At 36.3% G+C, this 18067-nt stretch overlaps 1 protein-coding gene across 2 annotated transcripts in view; it reads left to right on the forward strand.

Moving 5' to 3' along the window:
* The first annotated feature begins 1350 nt into the window (after positions 1 to 1350).
* Positions 1351 to 18067, forward strand: part of DGKB (diacylglycerol kinase, beta 90kDa) — a 766018-nt gene continuing 749301 nt past the window's right edge. For both annotated transcript variants that reach the window (XM_011942803.1, XM_011942812.1), the window contains exon 1: positions 1351 to 1689. The gene's annotated coding sequence lies outside the window, so the exon portion shown is untranslated. The remainder of the gene's footprint in view (positions 1690 to 18067) is intronic.

Below are 18067 nucleotides of genomic sequence, written 5' to 3' on the forward strand. Positions count from 1 at the left end.
GAGGCTGAAAGTGGATTAAAAGTACTATTCAATTAAGCAGGGTGTGTGTGTGTGTGTGTGTGTGTGTGTGTGTGTGTGTGTGTTTAGAAGGGGTTGTTCATGATTACTCAATCTACAGAACAAGAAAGTGAAGACAGATTATTATTAGAGCAAATGTTACTAGTAATTAAGAACTATTCTATTCTTTGGGGGATTTGAGAACGTCTTCCATTTCTTAGTTCTGCTGAATGTCATGTTTTTTATGAGAATATGTTGGAGATTAATGAGAGCAGCCAATAACGAGAGCAAATGAAAGTTAATAGAAGACAGAAACAAGTTGGTTTTACCAGAGTCTGTAGCTGAAGAAGAGATGTTAATGCATTGAAATAATTGAGAATATTATATAGGTAAGTTAAGAGCAACTAAGGGACTTCTATGTCGAGATACCCTGTGTTTAAGTTGGTAAGCATATTGCTTAATAACTATCTGGTTTGTACACAGTCCACAAAAATCTTGATTATTGACTGACTTACATTTTTCTTACCCTAATACACTATTTTACACACATGGCTCAAAATTGTTAATTTTATCTGTGCCCTGATTGGTTACACATACATAGAGTTTCCTTCAATATTTAACTGCCTTTCTACTTCATCCATCCTCCAGTCACCTGCTCCGAGGTTACCAAGCCAGAATGCAGCAAGAGCGTCTGCAGCTGCTACAATTGGTAGAAGTGGGTTAGGCAGATGGTTGCCGAACAATGACCCATCAAGGACTATAGTTGTAGAAGGGAGAGGGGAGACAGGTATCATATTTCCTGCCTGAGATGTATACTGAGTGGTAGTAATTGCAGTGAATCCAGCTCACTGTCTCAACAGCCACTCACCTGCACCGTCTCCTCCCCTGTCTTATAACTGGACCAGCAGTTAAACAGCTGTATAGCCTTGTCTCCCTGTCTCATTTTCCCCTGAGCTCCATCAGCAAGAGTAACAACAGCAGCTGGAGAAGCGGCAGCCAGAGATAGGCAGGGCTGGTTCTCGCAGCCGCGCAAATCGCCTCCTCCTCAACACACACACACACACACACACTGCACAGACTTCCAATATCAACGCGTCTTGACATAAATCAAGGACTAAGAGAGACTAAAGAAGAGCGTTAGTCATGGACAACAGGTATTTCATCTCTGACAAATTGTTTCCTTCAGCTGCTTACCGATTTGGATGATAAAATAATCATTTGTGATAGCTAGCTTGAGTGGGAGACTGGAGGACTGGGGGGTGGCCGCGATAAAGGAGCGGGGATGAAGTGGGAGGAGTGAGAGGTGGGGAAGGGGGACGCCAAAGATGACTTTCAGGCTCCGAAAACCTACGTCTTTCAGCCTCCGCTGTTTTTGAGTTGCAAATGATCAGAGAAGGGTGAACTGCAGGCAGCCTGTGTTGCTGCCTGGAAGTAGATTTCCATCTTTCAGACACTAGTTCCAATGGGTCGGGTGTTCTGGAAGGGGGTGGCAGTGGAGAGGAGGATGCTGTGAGCAGAGTTCTTGAAGCTCCACTCCTCAGGGGAAGCCGAGCTGTGTGGGAGCCTTCTTACTGTGCGGGAAGCGTGTGAATTGGAAAGGATCCTGAGAGCTGGCTAGTCCCAGTTCCTCTCTGGAAAAGCAGTGGCTCTCGCTTCAGAGATGCGCCCAGCTTTCGCCTGCATCACACTGCAGTAAGTTAAACTGGACATGGTTGGCAAATTGAGTGGCTTCTGGGTATGTGGTGCGGGGGAAGGGAAGCTGAGAAGAAATGGGGAGGAAAGTTAGAGAAGCATAGCTTTGAATTCTCCGTGAAATGTTAAATCGGTTCGTCTCCCTGACTCCTGTCCTAGTTATGCTATAGTAGGGGTGCTCTGTGATTTGCAGGCGGATGCCGCTTGTGTATTAGCTATGCAGAAAGTGCCCTGTTCATTGTGATTTTAGGCAACACAGCTGGTAAATGTTTTCTAAATTTAATTCCAACAGTGGTCTCCTCAAAGTTACCAATGAGATAGCAGCTTGTCTTTTCAAAAGGTAATTCATAAAGAGGTTGGCTTAGACTTTCAAATGCCCTAGTTAATTGTTACAAGTTCCAGTCCAGATTTATTCCTAATCTGTGAACTAAACAAGCAAGCAAGCAAACAAAAGTCTTTGATTTACCTTATTACATTAAAATAAAATGTGAGGTAGGTCTCTAGATAACTGCTAGGCAACAGCCTAGGCCACACTGATGATATGATAAACATTCAAATACTATTTAGTGAGTGTCACATGGAGGGTTCCCTCAATTTCTTCCTGCTGTAATAATCTCCTCCACTTGCTGAACAGTTTCTTTCTTGTGATTTCAAAGTGGAGGTTTTTACATAGATGGCTCTATACTTAGAAACCAAGCAGTATTGTGTTCACGGGCAGAAAATGAAGGCTTAAAACTTTTAAAAAACAACTTCAACTGGTTGCTCAAATTGCAGATAACCAACTCTTTTAAAAACAGGTCAGTAAGGACCAGTCCATTGTAAAGCAAATGACCGAATAAACATGAATGAAAGAAGAATACTGAAGGTCTTTTCTAGAAAAGAGATCAGAAATAATTAATCTAAAAATGTTGGGGTACCTAACCAGGTCCTCACGCATTCACCAGATTTTTATAGTGGTTGTGGGTAGTGGGGAATCCCTCAAGCAGAAAGGAGATATTACACAAAAATGTTAGACTTAGTTAGAGGATCATTGGAGAAAACACTGTATTAGTACATTTTTCTCCAATAAAAATTATTGACAAAACAGAAATTACCTAAAAGAGAATGTAGGATTTTAATCTGGATACGTCCATAGGCTAGCATAAATTCCACACGATAAGAAGGCTTCAAATTTTGTGAAATAACAATTGTGAAAAGCAAAGTAATTCTAAAATAATCTGTCCTTAGAAAATAGGTAACTAAGGACTACTCGTATCCTATAATTTCAGTTTTAAATTATGCTACTCTTTCTCTAATCCACCAAATTTCGTGCTTTTACCAAAAATAAAACATGTCAAGAATGTCACTGGAATTGTGTTGGCTAATTTTCTACTCATCATGAGGATCTCTAGGTATAAAGGCTTACTTAATATTTTTTGGCATTGTTGGAATACCCAATTTATTATATGTGATCCATTCCACACACATACATAGTATCCCTGTGCATAGAGTCTACATGTGACTTTGTGAATCACTGAGTAAAATATAATTCAGGGAATATATTTGCTACAATAGTGCATACATGAGGGTGATTAAATTTTTCTGACAGCAATGAGAAAGAAAACGAAAAAGTCTATATGAAGAATAGAAGAATATTGTTGGAAGAAATTTGCAAGCAGTTCCCTAATACTCTAGAGTCAACTATTATTAACTGAAACCTGTATGTAGCTAAAGAGAAGGAAAATTAGGTTAAGAGCACTGATGAAAATTTGACAAAATTTTTTAAAATATAGAAACTTATGTAGTTGGAGTTGAGTGGTGGCAATGCCTTTGCTTCATACTTTCTTGTCCTACTGATAAGCAAAGCTCATGTTTTGACTGAGAAGAAGATTATCAAAATCATTTGTATAATAAAACAATCATTTAAATTGTTTTAACAATTTAAGTTAAAACCATTGGTAAGTTTTGCTGGGATAGTGTCTGAACTAGTATCCTATGACTGATGCTTTTTCTTGCACACTATTGAAAGAAGGGAGAGTTGTAGCCAGACAAGCCAGATGAAGATAGCTGCTGATCACGAAATCTAATTCTGCCTACTAATAATGACTGTGATGTGATGGATAGGCTTGAAATGACATTTTAAGATGATCCTCTCCTGGATGCCGCTTCTAACTGCCTTCAAGAACAGAGCTGTATTTATATATGCACAATACTGTTGCAGTATCCTCTAAAAAGTAATACCTCTAGCTGAGAAGCACTTGCCCAGAGCAAACTCCAGGAAAAATTGTGAAGAAGCCTATTCCTATTGCCCCTCTCCCTGCGATAGCATTTTCTTTCTCTTGTAAAACACCAATGCAAATTCTGACCGAGTCACGTATGGTATGTCCCAATACCACAGTCAGTATCTTGGGTATTTACTATGAAGTAGGTTCAACTACTTGATAGCTCTGGATTATTTCCTCATATGCTTTGTTCATCACACAATGAATGAGTAGTGGGTGGTTATTTTGAGTGTGGCAGTTGCACATACTGGGTCAAGAGCTTTACATATGCCTTCTCATTTATGGTATAACAGCTACAGGAGGGAGATGACATTTTCTCCCCTTTAGAAAAACCTCAAACTCAGAAGGAATAAACAAATTTCTGAAAGCAACATATTTAGTGAATGCTGGGTTAGAATTAACCACTCAGTGTGACTAACTCTAATTCTTAATTGCTTTGCTACTTAAAAAAAATTAAAATGGTACTCCACTATGGATCGGGGTGGGGTTGAGCATATTATTTTGTGGATGCCATGGGTAGGTAGTGCTTGAGTGGTCTTCCTTCTCTAATGATACCCAACCTTGGATCCACGTAAACTGAAATTCACCTGCATTGACCCCAGATCCAAACTTGGCACACTCACCATTCCAATTTCAGGCTCTGCTTTGGCTACACAAACTCTGAAAATGAACATGGGGATATTGCCAGGAAGGAAGATAATGCAGTTAATATGGGAGGAGAAAAGTTGGAAGACCTAAACACAGACGGGTATAAAAAGAAAATAAGGGAATCATATAGTGGAATGCTGGTCCAAAAATATGTCCACATTCTTTGTCCTGAGGGGCACTAAATAACAAACTCTTTGGACTGTGTGTGGGGTAGAGATCTTTAGTCACAGATAAAGTGCAGACTCAAAACATCTCTTTAAATAGTTGTAAGGTCTTATTACAAAAATTAGATTATGCTTGTCATCAGATAATCTCCTTTACATACTCCTTTTAAAAGTGGAAAAACAATGATTCAAAGAAAAGTGGAGGAGAAAGGCCAGATGCTGACTGAAGAGGTAAAAGAGTAATTGGAAATATCACTGGTTCTTGCATAATCACTTTCTGAAAATGTGCCAGGAAGCAAAAGGCCATCTTTAACTGGTGAGGATAAAAACAAAATGGTTCATTTAGGTAAAATGTGAAGTGTTACAGAGACTAACATGATTACTGTCACTTGTCTTCTTATCACAGAAGACAAACACTAACAAAGAATAAAGTGAAAATGTTATGGGCGTAGAGCCAAACAATATTTTAAGATTGGTCTTTCTCAGCATGCTAAATTTAAACAGCCGAAATTCTTTTTTAAGGATTTTCTGAGTCAACAATTTGAAATGAAGGATTTGCCTTTTAACAGGGAATTTGTATTGCATTGCGAATTTGAAACACAATGTCCTCAACTCAGTTATTTTTGATTGGCAATATGCCGATCACTATAGATGCAAGGAGCACAAAAACTGTTACCTTCAAAATCAAAGAAGAAATGGACACGCTTCATAAACGAACTTGATGCTCCTGAGTTATTGTCAGATGTGTACGTGGTGACAGAGCTTTGCAAATACATTCACATTGTTGGCCCTGATTCATTCTCTTTTCATTTGTGACACTTCAGGTTAGGGTTGGGAATAGAGTTAGTTTTCAGGGTTGATTTTTGAATGTGGTGCTAAAATCAACTCTCTTGCCCATTGGCTCTCTTCTTCTTCTAGTTTAAAAATAATTATAGTAACTTTCACTGAGTGCTTACTACCTGGCATTTGCCTTTATAAGTATCTTGCATATTTAATCTTGATCATACCCTTTTGGGATAATTTTATTATTATCCTCATTCCCATTTTATAAAAGAGCAAACTGAAGGACAACAGGGTTAAGTGACTTGTCACAGTTACAAACTGGTAGGAATAGAGCCAGGGTTTGAACCCAGGCAGTCTAGCTCTCGGGACCACTCTTCTAACCAAAAGGCTCTGAATCCACTATTAACTACCACTGGCTTATTATAACCATCCACAATTCACACAATGTTGCACCTTCTTTGTCTCTGCTTATATTTGCCTCTCTGCAATTTACTTTTGGACACCCAAACCCCTCTGCCCTCTCTCCACGCTAATGTGTTTCATTTGATAATGTTTCTTTGTCCTTTAATCTCCTACTCTAGTATCATGACACTTTGAGGTATCTAGTTGGTTTCTGCCACGGGCCCAACAGTTTTTCTATGTGGTTCCACTGAAACTTGTGCTTGCCTTTATTATTGAATATGCCACGGAGAATTGAAATAATCTGTTTTCTGCATTGAGGAAGGGGTTCAAACTTCTTTATCTTTGAAAGTTTAGTGCTTAACACAGTGTCTAATATTGGATCTTAATAAACACTTCTTTTAATAAACTGTAATATTATAGGCTCTAATTCTATCCACTGAAGGAATAGGTAGTCCCACTTCTACAATATTTAGCCTTTGCACCCTGCCCACCAAAGACAAGAGAATTAGCTTTCAAATAAAAACTATGATGTCTGATAGCAAGTGTGTATTTTAATAAGTAGAAGTCAAGATTAGCATAAAATTACTCAGAACACATTTATTACCTTCTATTGTATTACATATTTAGAATACATGGGGCAATATTTTGGAATATGACAGATAAAATATTTATTTCCAGATCACAAAATCAAAATTTTTACTGATACCTATTTTCTGGTTTCAGGTTATTAACGTATCTTCAGAGGGGGAAAAAACCCAAATAGTAAAATAAGTGGCTCATCAAAGATGTTTTGCTCTTGTGGGACAATAATGTGAAGTTGTGAAAAGGTGATTTTTAATTGTTTCTTAAACTCTTATTTCCCTTGAGGAAAAACACACTGATTTTAATTCAGTCATAGCTCATAAATTGTGAATCATATCTGCAAGCAGACATTCAAGACTTCACTACCACTAGAGAAAAGTGATGGTTGATAGTGGGAAAATCAATCCAGAAACCCTGTCCTACAAATTATCAGGTTATGTGATCATTCAAATTCTATTTTTAAATGTTTTTATACATTTATTTCATTTACTATTCTAATATTGTATCTATGTGAACTGTATAACACATAGGGCTTTCCAAATACATTTCTTTTTTTAAAGTACCATCTTAGGTCAAACTATTCTATTTTAGTCTTCTTTCTAATCCACATGAATCAGTTATCGAATAATCAGGGGAAGGGCAGATGGGATGAGAAGTGAGTAGCTATTTAAAATGTCTTTAGAGTTCCATCAATAGAGTAATCTCAGAATGAGTTTCCCCCAGTGAGGCAGCTGGGCTGTGCTTTATAATACACATTTTTTTTTTAGAATCCCAAGTTGTGTATTGTGTTTTGATTGTTCATAATGAGATGGAATTGTGAATATAAGGGTATGGAGAAGTCAACTCCATATATAATTTCTCAATATGAAAAGAAGCTTTGTTGAGTTTCATCATTTTCTTAGGTTTGACGATATAGGACTTGAAACTTAGTTTCTGCATTCAAACTGTCTGGATGTAAAATCCTTACTTTTTGGATGAATTTAAGGAAGTAACTTAAATTCTATGCTTTAGACTTCTCCTTGTAAAACAGTGATAATGAAAATGCAATCCATTTCATAGAATTAAATGATTTAATCATGGATGTAAGGGGCTTAAACAGAATACACATAATAAACACTAAAAAGTATTAGCTATTATTTCCAACTTACTTGGAATATTGACTCAGAGAAAAAGTATCAGTAGTAAAGAAAATGTTCTAAATAAAATCTAAATCTAAAAATATTTCTTAGTTTTATATTAATAAAATATTCAGGCTACAAAATTTATTAAATATTATTATAAACACTTTGTAAGATTTCATTACTTACCATTGTGCCCCAAATATTCTTATTAAACTATAAAAAGTGGTAACTATTAACATACATAAGTTAACCAACACACGTAAACTACCCAGAAGAATGGCTGGCATGCAATTAGTCCTCAGAAATTTTAACTCCCTTTCTCTTACCTAAAATGATGATGAAAGGTCTTTCATTCTTTCTCCTCTGATCTTCTTAAAACATAGTCATAGCTATCATCATTTAATATACAAAAGTATATTCTGTTTTGCTCTATATTGACTACTCTGCTATTTGTACCTAAGCATGTTGGGGAAACATGACCTCTGATGTGAGGAAACCTATTAGTTTCTAGATCACACTCCGTTTGGATTACATGAACTGGAAAGGATGAAGAAACAGAGGTGCTATAGAAAAACATGACAAGATCCTTGACCTGAAAAGAAAACTTCAGGCAGAAAAATGAGTTGGTAGTTTATTCAGTAACTTGTTTTGCTGAGACAGAAAATATAAGGAAATGTTTCTTGTTTGGTTCTTAACCAAGGAATCTGTTGGTTCCTTAATGAAAAGAAATAAGGGCTGGGGAATTCTCACTTGTCTTGTCTTTCCTAGTGTGTATGATGGAGATTGTCAGTAATACTCAGCTAGTTCTGGGAAGTCTAAGATTCATATAGAGATATGAAAACTATCCCGTAGGAGACAGAAGTACTTACTTATACCACAGCCCTGTATCCTATTCATCCTTCAGTTATTGACGGGCTACTCTGTCAAGCATTCTGCCAGGATCAGTGAAAAAAGAGGAATGGGTGGCAAAGTTCCTACAGTACTAAAGAGTTACACTTTGGTGGAAGACAGATGTGAACAGACCTAAACAAGGAAACAAGTGTATAATTTGTTGTGGTGATAGTGCTGTGGAAGGAACAAAGAGCTGTTGAGATGAGCAAAAGAGCCAGGCGCGGTGGCTCAAGCCTGTAATCCCAGCACTTTGGGAGGCCGAGGCGGGCGGATCACGAGGTCAGGAGATCGAAACCATCCTGGCTAACACGATGAAACCCCATCTCTACTAAAAATACAAAAAATTAGCTGGGCGAGGTGGCGGGCGCCTGTAGTCCCAGCTACTCGGAGGCTGAGGCAGGAGAATGGCGTGAACCCGGGAGGCGGAGCTTTCAGTGAGCCGAGATCGCGCCACTGCACTCCAGCCTGGGCGACACAGCGAGACTCCGTCTCAAAAAAAAAAAAAAAAAAAAAGAGAGATGAGCAAAAGATTCTATTTACACAATAGGAATAATATAATTAATAGGAGAACAAGCTGGTTTCAGGAGGCATAAGGACCACTCCTGCCCCACCCGCAAACCCCCATTATGCTTTGTTTTCATTGTAGACCTCCTCTGTCTTGTGGACAGTGAGTATAAGAGGTGACAGTGAGTAGAAGAGGCTTAAACACCTGAAGTAATTTTTAAGACCAAAACAGATGAACTCATAGTGAATCAGAATTTTAGAATTATTAAACAAAACATTTTCATTCTGTCAAAAACATAACTCCCACATTGCTTTTCCTGTTACCTGTGTATTATAGGATTATTCAGCTTTGGACAGCTTTTAAAGATTAGAAAAATGCAAGTATTTAATGTTGCTTAGTAACTTCTCTTGCCTGTCATTTTGGGCTGCACATAAACAACTTGTAACTTCCCCATACTTGTCCCAAATAGAAAAAGAGCACAACAAGCTGATGAGTCATTTTGCTATCATGTTGTTCTTAATGAGAATTCTGATTACTAGGAGGGGTGCTCTATTGTTATATAATGTTGTTTGTCATGATATATATTAAAAGTTTCTGTTTGGCAACTAGAGATTTCTTCTTTGTTACACATTAAAGATAACATAGCATAAAAGCCATTTAGGGGAAGACTGTCGTTTTACGTTCTGATTTTGAATGTACTCTATCCAAACTACTAGACAACATGTTCTGAAAGTAAAGTGATAAGGTTTTTGAGCTTGAAGTGGAAATTTTGTTTTAGAGCTATTAATGCTTTTTTTGTTCAAGCTACCTGCATAACTGCATGGTGGTACATTTGGTGCTTAGGCAACTATATTAGCAAAAAGATAATATCAAAAGTGAAAGAGCACTTTCAGTACACAAAACAAAACATTGACTTGAATGTGGCTGTAATTATATTGCTATTCTTTATGGCTAGGCAATGTCCTGAATTAGTGACTTTGTAGAGAACAAAACACAAAAAGAATATGTTAGATTTGATGTATTTGTCAATACATAGCAGTGCCATGTTGATTAAAAAATTTTCTCCACTAAGAAGTTTCAAAGTTATATTAAAGAAATTAGAGCCTGTATCTTATAATCATGGAGCATCTGGATCAAAGAGAAGGTGCCATCCTCTCTGGTTCTTTAATATGTGTTTTGCTGATCCTCATGAGTTAAAATTCAAACTATGTTAAGAGATAAAGAAAGACTGTTTGAGGAATGCTAATACATATGTTAAAAGAGGAAAGGAGAAAGACATCTTCCTTATTTAAATATTAAATAAAGTTGAACAGTTTTTTATTTTAAGAACTTCTTACAGTCCTTCACATGTGAATCAGCATCTCTAAAACAGAATTTAGTACAAACTTCCCTGGCCTTATTTAACCACAGAATCCATCCTTCTGGGAGCATCTATTAATATATATTTGAAAACCCTGGAGCACATTTTAGGAAGTACTGGTCTATTGGCATTTAAATGTTCACTTAAAATTTTTGAGCACCTACCAGACATCAGAGTAGTAGATTCTGGAAGAAAATTGTGAATAGAACCTGATTTTGACATTATGGAGATCCTATACTGGGAGTTGGAGGAAGACACATGTATAAATTATAATACCATGGGCTATGTGCAGTTGTAGAAGTAGGCGCATGTTGCTATAGGAGATGGGGAGAGCAAGAGACTCAGGAATTAATCACAGATAATTTAGAATTTGAGTTAGATCTTGAAGGAAGAATAGAAATTTACTCAAGAAGGGAAAGTAAAAGCAATTCCTAAGATATATCTAGCAATCATTATTCTTTTATCCTCTTATAAAAACTGATATTTCTTTCATTTATTCAAGCATAATTCTAGATTGAACAGTTGGCTATGTGATTAAAGAGATAACGGCAACGAACTAGGAAAGAGAAAAATTTGGTGGTATAGATGGGGAATGAAGTCTTGGCATCGCTACAAATCCCTGGGAAGAGAACATAGAATGAAAAAGGAGGCAATTTTAGGAACAAATCTTGATATATCCTAATACTTTTAAAGTGCATTGGAATAGATGAGTTTGCAAAGAATGAAAATGAATTGTCATGGAGTAGGAAAACAACAACAGAAACCTGGCACATTCTAAAGACCAGGAAAAAAAGTCTTATAAGAATGACAAAGTAATCTTCACTGTTGGATGTTGCTGAGAGGTTAATTGAGATGAGAACTAAAACATACCCATTGGATTTGAACACTGGAAGATCACTGGTGATTATAGCTAAACATGTATTGCTGGAGTGATGAGGAGTGAAACCCAGACAAAAACTTGTTGAGTGAGTAGGAGTTCAGGAAATGGAGACAGAGTGACTCATTCAAAGAGTTAATCTATGAAGGTTTAGAGAAAGGTAGAGATGTTTCTCGAGAATAATAGAAGTTTGAAAGAGCTTTTACTTTTCTGAATTGGGAACTTTTGATTATGTTTAGACATCTATGAAAAGTAGGGTGTGACTAGAAATATGAGGGGGATCAACATACACTAGGGCCTGTAAGGTGTGGGGTGGGGGGAGGGAGAACATCAGGAGGAATAGCTAATGTATGCTGGGCTGAATACCTAGGTGATTGGATGATCTGTGCAACAAACTACCGTGGCACACATTTACCTATGTGACAAATCTGCACATCCTGCACATGTACACTGAACATATATATATGTATGTATATATGTGTATATACATATATTTATGTATACGTATATATACATACATATACACATATATGCATAGGCATATATACATATATGTATATATACACACACATGTATATACACATATATATGTATATATACACACACACATATATAGGGTGTTGGTTGACTTTGACTAGAAGGTACACTGCCTATAAAGAAAAAGCAGAGAAAAGAAAGAATATAACAATTTGAACAGGTATTTAGGTTTTACAGTCGTAAGTTAGGTATATTTCTTTAATTTAAATTTTCTCTGTAGAGTTTGAACAAGGTGGAGAAAATTTGAAGTTTATGGATAAAATTAGATAGCGTTTGGACCAGAGTCATGTATTGTGATCTAGGTTGTATTGTGGGGGCAGGTAGGGGTGGATATTTGACAAGATGATCATGAATTTATAATGATAACAATTTACCTCAATGTGTAACTTTATTCATATTTATTTATATGTGTGTGTGTGTATATATATATATACATGTTTTTCATTTTACCTTGACTTACATTACCACCATCTACCCCTCAGTGCCATCTACTATCTTCCTTATTACTCTTTCTGATTTAGAACTCTGTATGGCAATGTTCCTTTATTTATATTTCTTGTCATCATTAGGATTGGTTAAAGTACATAGGTAAGGTAAGTCAATTATCCTTGGCAGAAATCCCTTAATCACCTTACCTTCATTGACATTCCACATCTTTCCATGTTATCCACTGGGCATTGCCTCCATTCTGGATCTTGGTATTACCTGGAACTTCTCCACTTTGAAATCATGAGATACTCTAAATGATCACATTACTCTCTCTTCCTCCCACCAATATCCAGTAGCTTGACCACCTCATTTTCTTGATGACTTTTTTCTCATTCTCCCTCCCCTTACTGTCCAAAGAATACCTAGTATACAACACAAATAGCTCTATTGCACAAATTTTATTTCCCTGTATGTATTACTCTTTTCCTTCCTTTTTCTATATGGCAAAATCCTTACCCTTTCTCAGTTGAGCAATCTGGCTTTGCATTTTCAATTGGGATATTGAATGCTACTGAAAATCACAAAACTATGAAAACTGGTGTCATAATAAGTCTATGATCTCTCACCTCAGTCTGACCCTGGTAATTATTCTAAATGTCCACGTTTTATTTTTCTTTTCACTGTCCACAGTAGTTTTCTTATAGAGCCCTGTTGCCTATGTACTTCATATTTTCTTGTGAAAAGAGAGATAAGTATTTTGACTTCTTCTTTGTGTCATTTATTTTTATTTTGGGTACTAGCATTTAGACATTTGAATTAAATTTGGATTTTAATTTAAAAATCATTAATATCAACAACGACTTTAACCCTGCTTCTTTCTACTCACCACCTTCTCTGTATCCCTTGCTTTTAGGCAAAGCTTCATAGCATGGTCCCTCTTTATCTCTTCAACAATGTCTATTGTCACTTTGTTCTCTTCCAATCTAATGTTCCTTTGACATTAAGCTGCTTATTCATTCTTTCAGTGCTGCTTTTCCACTTTACTTTTACTCCTATTGTGTCTCTGGTTCTCTGTTTTTTGTTTTTTGTTTTTTGTTTTTTTTTCCAGTGGTTTGAACATTGCCTGGCACAAAACAGGTACCTAAAAAGCACTGAATAAATAGGTGAACTCTAATAATGCACCTTTCTTGATTGGGGATGATGAGTTATCTCATAAAGCATCTCTCTGGGTCAGTAGTGTTTTTTATTGTTTTGTCTACTTTATTAAGGAGGTAAGTGACTATCTTCTTCATTCTCTAAAATACACTACATTGTAGTATAGAGTTTGGTACTATTCGTGGTTTCGGGCATCTACTTGGTGCTTTGGAATGTATTCCCTGCGGATAATGTGGGAGTACTGGTACGTCCTCTTGGTCCATTTATCAGTATGGTTTTTATTGATGCTGAACAAGTACCTGTACATTAGCATATTTTCCCCTCTTTTATATTTAGCAGTAATACCTATGTTTTCTCATTCTGGAGATAATATTCAATAATGCTATTATATTTTGAGAAAATGAAATTATTTTTAATTCGACTAAGTGTAGTCATTGGAACTTTCTTTATTCAATTTCAAAAGCATAAGTTAGATTTAGGGATTTTTTTTTTTTTCATATGTGGCATTCTGTACATTGATCATTGGTATTCAGATTGTGAGCCTGGACATAAAGAGGAGGGATAAACGTTATTTTCAGTGTCTGACAAGAACAAGTATGGAGGCTTCGAGGTCTTACAGGAAGTAAACAGAAGGCTAAGAGGTCACACACATGGGAAGAATAGATGATTAGCCGGTGTATTTTCCCCAGTGCTATGTCGCGCTCTCAGAGTCTCATTTAAATGATAATATGCCCATGGTAACAGAAAGAAAACATTTTTCTCAGACATATCCCATATTTACTATGTGAAGTGTGGAGAAATGCTTATTAAAGATTTTTGTCATGGTTTCCAGGTTCAGTTCAGGAGTGGGTGGTCACTTGTGCTAGGACTTTGTTTCTTACAGCCCTATCCCCACATCATTCTTTCCATGGAAGCAAATATTATCTAATGAGATAAGTGAAGGCATTTTAGGGGAAAAGCATGATTTATAGCAAACTGTAGCTTCAAATGGATTTATCCATATAGTATACTAGTCTATTTTGCAAGTGTACATTTCTCCTCTATCAAAAATCATATTATTTAGCTTCAGAAATCATAAAATGAGATTGTCCCTGGAATAACTTTTAAATATCTGGCATTTCTTCCCTATGTAATTTTACGTAAGCTATATAAATAGGGTTAGCTGCGACCTAAAAAATGTATACTCAGTCATTTTGTCTGAAACACAATATAGCATGTGCCCTCATTAATTTTATCTGTGGGATTTTTAATGGTATAACTTCTCAAATTAATGAAAGCTGTATGGAATGAAAACACTCTCAGGCTGAGGAATATCATTATATTTTATAATTAGGTAAATTCTGACAAGTTGCTGCATTTTTTAATGCATACTTGTTTTACTTGTCCTCTTTTTCATTGGTTTTAGACATCACCCAAAGGGGTTAATATATTTCTGTATTATATTTATCGCACACAAAACAGAAAAATAATTGAAAAACTTACTTGACTTTGAAGAAATACTTCCTTGACAGGTCTGAGTTAAAAATTATGTCTACTTCTATCAAGTCAAAGTTGTCCCTATCTTATGCTGTTCAGATTCCAATTCTATTCTTTTTGTTTTTGTCGATTTGGAGTGGAATTTTATGTCTTTATTTTAGGACTCTTTTCTTTTCCGTTTCAACTTTAGATTGCTTAGAGATTGAGTATAAACTATTAATTGATCCCTATGAAACTTATTTTTTCTTTTATAATGGGGAAACTTTGGTGGTCTGTTACTACCCAAGGATTATTTATTCTTTGCTAGCTAGATATGCAACTTCAATTTCCCAAACCAAGCACTGGTTTGTGAGATGAGCTTCCTCTCCCATCTCCCATCTCCTTTTCAAGTGGGTTTTTCAGTGGGCCATAACCAGGCCTACCACACTGGAAGTTTAGATGGTCTAAGAAAGCACTAAGAAATAAAATGCAGAAGTGTTTATCTGAAATGCGACAAGAAGCTCCCCAAAAGCTAAAGGCTAGCCCTTTAGTCCTGACACAACCTCCCATTTAGACGGTTATAAGAGATCAAACTCCCATATTTTGCACTTTGCTGACTGAGAGGATTGCTCCCTCTGCATGGAATGCTGGTAGAGCTGAACTTTGGATATGCCCTTGTGTGGAATAAAAGCAAGCCTCAGGGAGCATCTATTCACTTGCATTCTTAATCTTGTGTTTATTCTTCACAAGGATAATTTGCTGGTATGATAGTAAATCAAAGTGAATGCTAAATATAGCTGAGTCATGGTCCTCATTATTGCCAATGCTATAACCTGAACAGCCTTTTTGTTCTGACCAGCTTAGAGTCTTTTGTGGACTGGTTCCTACACTTCGAACTGCTTTTAAAATAATGTAATTAATATTTCCTGGCTGCTGCAATCCATGGTGTTACTGTTTCACCCAGAATCAAACACCTAATGCAACCTATATAGTCTAGCTAAGTGTTTTCAAAATCATTAAACTTAGAAAATTATGACAGGCCAGGAAATATTAGGCTAACCAAATACTTATGTACTTATACTTCCCAATTTCAATATTTAAATAAGAAACTTCAAACACTACCTAAATGTAGCCACCTTTGAAACTTAATTTCACAACGATGTTCTACCCTGACAATTTTCAGATATATAATACCTTCTTTACACAAAGATGAAAGTGAGGGAATAGAACCAAGGGAAATTTTGAAGAATTAATAAATATTCTCTTTTAGATTGCTCAGTCTTTTATTGGTATTCCAGTTTCACTTTGCTTTTAAATCTACCAGTGATGTTTTATTTTCCTTACACTAGCAAATAAATAAGGGGGATATCATTTATATTTTCGCTATAAAGCCTGAAATGCAAAATGAAATGTAATGTATTCTAAGCAATGATCGATCCTCACAACTTTCAGATGTACGGCTCCTTATTCACACTAAAAGGAAAATGAAGAGGGACAATCCTTTAGGATAGCCCATAAGGAAGAGGACTCTTTAAGTATGGGTGAGAGGGGTATGGCTATATTTGCGCAGGAAATTTCAACACTGGTGTATGGAATGAAAAGAACCGATGTGCTTAGAATAGTATCTATCATCTCATGTCTACCTTTGGAGCCTCTGTCTCTGTGCCTCCCACTACTTCCTTAGCCAGTTATCATCTGCTATCAGTATGCACCATACTTAAATTGGCCTTAAAATGATTTGATAACTTCCTAATTATTAAATACATTTTCCTTTTACCAGTTCCTGTCGTTCTCACATTTCCTGTTTTTAATAGATTTACACCTTGTTGCAACTCTGTCCTCCTTTGTCATTGTAAAGATTGCACTATCCTGATGCTATTTCTACTTATTCAATCAGTCAAAAAGCATTTAATAATACTCATTCAACAGGTATTGGGAAAACAATGGTAATTAAACACATAAGAAGTTTCTGTCTCCATTGAGTTTTCAGTGTCGTGACAGTGATTGATATTATCTGTGATGAAATTTCACAAATATATTTTGAGCAGCTACTTGATGCCAGGTGCTGTTCTAGACACTGGAAATGCAGTTTTAAAGTAGCATATTTTAAAATTTACATTTTCTTGGAGGAGATAGCGAGTAAAAATTAAATATGTGATACAATTTTATTTATATGTCATTAAGAAAATAAGTCAGGGCAAGAGGAACAAGAGTGATGGAGAGTGGATGCTATTTTAAATAGTGTGCTATTTTAATTTATTTTTAAAATGTGTTCCATTCTTCTATTGACATAATATATTTGAAATGTCTCTAAGATTTCCAAGTGATGATGTTAAGTAGACAGTGTGTATATGAGGCTGAAATTAAGGGGAGTTGTTGGAGACAAAATCTGGGAGTTGTTTGTAGACCTGTAACCAGAAGAGACCCCCTAGGGACTGAGTGTACATAGAGAAGAAGGTCCAATGCTAAGCCTTGGAGTAAACCAATTTTTTGCAATAGAGAAGAAGTACAGAAATCTGCAAAGTAATTAAGAAGGAACAAGAAGAGAAAGCCAAGAGAACACATTGCCCCTGGTGCCAAGAAAGGAAATGTTTCAAGAAGAAAGAGCTGTGTCAATTGCTACTGAGAAGATCGGCAAGATGATTGCGGATCAACTATAGGATTGGGAAAGATGGATCTTTGCTGGCCTTTTAAAGGGAAATTTCAGTGGTGTGGTGGAGTAAAAGCCTGATTAAGGCAGGTAAAGTGTGAATTGTTGGTGTTAAAGTGGAGAGAAAACATATATAATAACCACACAATTAAATAGTAAACCACACCAGAAATGTTCTAAATAACACAGTATTATCTGTCCTAGTGAAGAAGATTGGAAAGGCTTTTTGAAGAAATAATTATAAACTGAGATTTGATGGATGAGTCGGTATTAACTAGATAATAAAAAGAATGCAGAAAAGCATGTAAAAACACTTTATTGCAAGACTGACTTAAGAGCTAGAAGTCCATTTTGGCTGGAGTGGGTATGATACGAGATTAAGCAGGAGTCAGATGGCACAAAGCTGTTTTATCTTTAACCTTAGAGCATTGGAAATAATTGAGGATTTAAGGGAGGTGAGGATATGTGGACAGCATAATTTATATTTTGATAGGATTACTCTAGCTGCAATGTGCTGGATGAACTGCAGGTCAGCCAGATGGAAGGTGGTAGCTCGCC

Source organism: Colobus angolensis, unplaced genomic scaffold (genome assembly GCF_000951035.1).
Source record: "Colobus angolensis palliatus isolate OR3802 unplaced genomic scaffold, Cang.pa_1.0 Scaffold104, whole genome shotgun sequence".
In the NCBI taxonomy this organism is placed as follows: Eukaryota; Metazoa; Chordata; class Mammalia; order Primates; family Cercopithecidae; genus Colobus; species Colobus angolensis.